Source organism: Pristiophorus japonicus, unplaced genomic scaffold (assembly GCF_044704955.1).
Source record: "Pristiophorus japonicus isolate sPriJap1 unplaced genomic scaffold, sPriJap1.hap1 HAP1_SCAFFOLD_187, whole genome shotgun sequence".
Classification (NCBI taxonomy): domain Eukaryota; kingdom Metazoa; phylum Chordata; class Chondrichthyes; family Pristiophoridae; genus Pristiophorus; species Pristiophorus japonicus.
Window position 1 is genome coordinate 1,268,213 of NW_027251558.1, and position 4,635 is coordinate 1,272,847.

The following is a 4,635-nucleotide window of genomic DNA, read 5'->3' on the forward strand; positions in this document are numbered from 1 at the left end:
GTGTGATTAACAATCAAGCTCCGGTTTCTTCGCCAATCTGCTGACTGGCTGAGGCTCATCACTTGCATCAGATCCCAATAATTCCATGAGCCTCTTAAACCGTTAAGCCCATGTTGATAGATCATTGAGCTACAAGATATACCGTAGGCCTTAACAAGTGCAGAGACTGCGTTCAGAATCACACCTTTACTGTGCTGAAAAAAAATGGCCACATTCTTCTTTTCCTAGTCAGTCTGCCCAATAGTCCGTTTGCCAAAATGGCTGAGCCAGTGAATGTTAATTGAGTTTGTGCCAACAGAATACATTGCTTTGATGATATTACTGAAGCCCCAGATATATTAGTGAATGTTAAAAACACACGAAAAAGGATCCATCTCAATGCATGAACTGGTTCAGCCATATTAATCCATTCGCACTTAAAACAATGATTGTGTAACACTGGCAAACTCCCATCATATAAAAAATATACTTTCCATGTAGCACCCAAGTAACAAGTATGATGATTTTTTTAACTTCTAGAGATTTTACTTTGTTCCATCAGTAATACCAATTCCATATATTACCTTTCATCTTTCTTATCCAACTCTTTATTTTTCTAAACCTTCCGAGAATGGATTGTACATTATATTGCCTTATATTCAGTCCACGACCTTGGCGCATGTGTTTCCAAGTTATCTTTATAGATAAATCTAGTGGAATTCCAAATAAATCACAGAAGACTTAAATCTTATTTCAGTTGTGAGTCTGTTCAAGACTCCACAGACTGAAAGCAGTCTTGAAAGTCCTACGGCAAAACTTTCAAAGGTGGCAGCTGCAAGAGGAGGGGCATGGGAAAAAAGTGTATCTGCTGCCTGTGGGATAGTCGACCGGTCCGAATGATTTGAAGGCTGTTCAGGCTCAGGAGACTGCACCTGGGATGGCGGTGGGAGTGGTGGTGGAGGGGGAGGAGGACGAGAGGAAAGGCTCCTCGCAAGTTTAGAGAATTCAAGATGGTCTGCGGATTGAGAGATATGGGACTGAAAGTGGCTCCAGAGGCGGAAGTTGGTACGGAACACTTTATGGCAAACGTGGCAAATGAATGGCTTAACAGCGCACAGTAATTCCTGGTGACGCTCCAGCTGCTTCTGTATGGTGAAGATCTTGCCACATTTTTCACATGGCCAAAGACCACGTTCTCCTTTGTACGTTAGGGCCTCCGGTTCCCCGCCGCAGCTGTTGGATTCAGATGCCACGTCTTCCAGATGGATGGGATTTGTGGAGACTGCATCAGGTAAATGATTATCTTTAGTGCTTGTATTTCTGCGACTAGAGACGCTCAGATCTTCAGGAAAGCAAGAGGAATCTTCAGAGTCAACGTACATTGGTTCTGAAGAATCACTGCATGCTTCATATTCCTTTGAAGTACTCGGACTGCCTATAGAGTCATCTACTACTTCAGTTTGAACCTCTTTGGTCAAGACATCATTGTGACATATTGGATCCAAGCAGGATTGTTCCACTGGGGCCATTGTGTTTTCATTGTGAACTTCGATCTGATGACGCCATATGCTGAAAGGGGACATAAATGTGCGTTTACATTCTAGACAGGTTAGCTTCTTGTATTCACACTGACTTTCGTGCTCTTGTTTTAGTTCTCTGGAACAGAACCTAAGGCTGCAGTAGCAGCACACAGTAACATTCCTACAGATCCTCTCATGCTTTGACTTCTCTGCCAATGAAGACATCTTGGTATTACAATGTTCGCACTGATGTTCAACACTATCTTCACACACAGGTTCAGTAACACCTTGTTCTTTCGATTGGAAAGCCTTGTTATAGAGCTTGCAAAAAAGGGCTTTTCACCTGGGTGGGTCTTCATGTGTTGCCTGTAACGTGAAAGGAAGCGGAACAGCTTTCCACATGTTGTACATATGTAAACTCCTTTGGTTGCAGATTTCAAATTCTTTTTGAATCCTTGTTCAGACCGCAGCCCTGGGTAACTATGGGTAACCTGCTTGCGCCGTAACTTGTGAAAAAGGGCCTTCTTGATCTCCCTTTCACGCATCATATCGCTGAGTTTTTTTTGAAATTTTTCTTCTGAAACTGGACTGGTGCTAGTAGCCGCTGATGGGTTGATAACCACTCCATGTTGTGTCTGGCAGTGTGTCCAAACTTTGATATTGGTAAGAAATCTCTTGTGGCAGATATCACAGGCATAGGGCTTATCTGGGTTATGGTACATGTCGACATGCCGGAAAAGACCTGCTGTAAATCGGAATATCTTGAAGCAGGTCCTGCATTTAAACTGCTTGCCAGTTATTGCTGATTCAGACTCAGAATATTCGTCCTTGTTCTCCTCAGTCTTCGAAAGATCAAGATTAGTATCATCTGCAGTAGGGCTTGAACTTTCCTCAAAACTTGGTGTTATATTGGGAGATTGCTGGAAGGCTTCTGACTCCTCAAAGGAAAACTTTGCATTTTTAGCCTGGTACCTCCTCTTCAATGGCAGCATTGATGTTCTTCTGTTCCTCTCTACATTTGTACTGAGAACTCCTTACTGGTAGATCGAGAAGTTTCTCCCACAGTAACCCTAATTATATCAGAAGTATCTGAGACAGGGCTGCAGGGTTCGGTTTTTAATTTAACAGCTGTTGGTAGTGAGATGGCCTCAGCTTCAGCAGACCGAGATACATTAAGTTGTCTTGGTCGACAAGGCTGGTCAACCTGTGGCTTATCCTTTAGAAGTCGCTGTTGAATTGAGTCATCAACGTTTGATGACTTTTGAGATGATGCATCATAAGTCAACTCCAGTGGTTCACGTTTACATATCTGTGATCCGTACTTCATTTTTAGATCAAGGGAAGAAGAGTAGCATGGGACTTGACTATCCATGGATAACGACCTACGAAGGAGACTTTTCACCAATGGACCACTGCTGACAACACTCTGAGTGTTTGGTGGCAGTCTTGGAGGTTGAACGGTGGGTCCTACTTTGGCGTAATATAGCAAATTACTCTCTTCCATTCTGCCAACACTTAGCACGTGCCCAGATTTCTGTTGGGAATATGGAAGTCCTGTGGTTCCATGAAATGAAAATGCAGGTGAAAGTTGTGGCCTGGACAAAGGCTTTCCATTTACCAAGAGGTCCGTCAAACTTTGCCTTGTATCAGAAACATTGCCAGTAAAACATGAGGTGCCATCTACACTCATGGAATTTCTCCTATCCCAACAAAACCTCATTCTACTGTTTCGATCTTCCAGAGATTTGAAAGTTTCATGAAACTTAGTGTCACCTAAAGCCCCATGGATATCCTTTAACAAAGGTTGTCCTTTATCATCCAATAATTGATTTGTATCAATATCTCTGGTCACAGCATTAGAATTTGCCCGTAGAGCATTCATCAAAGACGAGGACTTAAAACTGTGTCTTGGCTCTTCCTCTGATGGTCCCTTTTTGTGACTTGAATCCCCTCCCTTTGCTTCAGAATCTAGGTTACTTTTATCAAGGTCATTGCGGCTCTGACATACAATGACACTTCGTGGCTGGGAGCTACTTCCATCTTCACCAACTTTGCTGAGCTTTTTAATCGGATTCTGGGTGCAGGAAACCTGAGGTGTCAGTGACGGAATGCTGGTTAGAAAAGAGATACCAAGGTTGCCACCTAGATCGTGGATGGCTGCAAGGCTTTTCTTCTCTATGAAGAGGGATGAAGAATAGATGTAATTCAGAATATTCTCAAAGATAGTTGCTTCACAGAGATCCAGCTGGAAAACCGATTGGCTCTCATTCTCCTTCTTGGTAAACAAAGCCCGGAAGTAGTCACTGCTGGCAGCCAGAACGTTCTTGTGAGCCCGGAATTTATGGTCACCAACAATTAGGACGACGTCACACAGCTGGCCTTTTAGACGATCCTCGTTGAGTGCACTCAGGAGAGAGATGGCGTGCGCTGGATTGATGTAGTGAAGTAATCCTTCCATGGTCTGCTCCGCCTGCAAGACAGCAGAACAATGAATGTCAAACTTGGAGAAATCCATGGAAAGCATAAAGAGTATTAAAGTACCATGAGAATGTAACAGCTTCAAATTGAGGTGTACAGCCACTGTCGAAGTTTACATTCCAAGAGTGCTAGGAGGGTTCTCAACATTTTATATCAGACACCAGAACAAGGCCAGCAAGTATGCTTGTCAGCACCTTAGGGACCACTGTTTAATTACCCTGCTCTAAATGGTAATAGAATGATGATAAATGAAACCAAAAAAAAAATTTGGGACTGTTCTTAAAATGCCAACATTTTCTTTGGTCTGTAAAATGTTTAAACTCAGAAATGTAGGCCTGCACCCCCTGCCCCAAAAATAACTTACATTTATCTCAGCGTTAACTAAGAGTTAGTATGTCAAGACATCCCAAGGAGTTTTCTCATTTTGTGCACCATCAACAGTGACCAATAGATATCTTGGAGTGATTACAGTACTGCAATCTGAGCAAGGGGTTTGATGGGCATCATAAATCAGAGAACAAAAGCTAGTAGTTTGCAACCATTATGTGGACCACAAGATCAATTATAATAAAAGTTTTAGGTAAATTGTGTGCCAAATATAGTTTGTCACAATTCATATGGGACAGCATCCACATTATAGACTTAACAAATGTAATAC

At 42.5% G+C, this 4,635-nt stretch overlaps 1 pseudogene; it reads right to left on the reverse strand.

The window, feature by feature from the left end:
• Window positions 1–475: 475 nt before the first annotated feature.
• On the reverse strand, window positions 476–3,960 carry LOC139243778 (zinc finger and BTB domain-containing protein 21-like; annotated as a pseudogene).
• Between the last annotated feature and the right edge of the window lie 675 nt (window positions 3,961–4,635).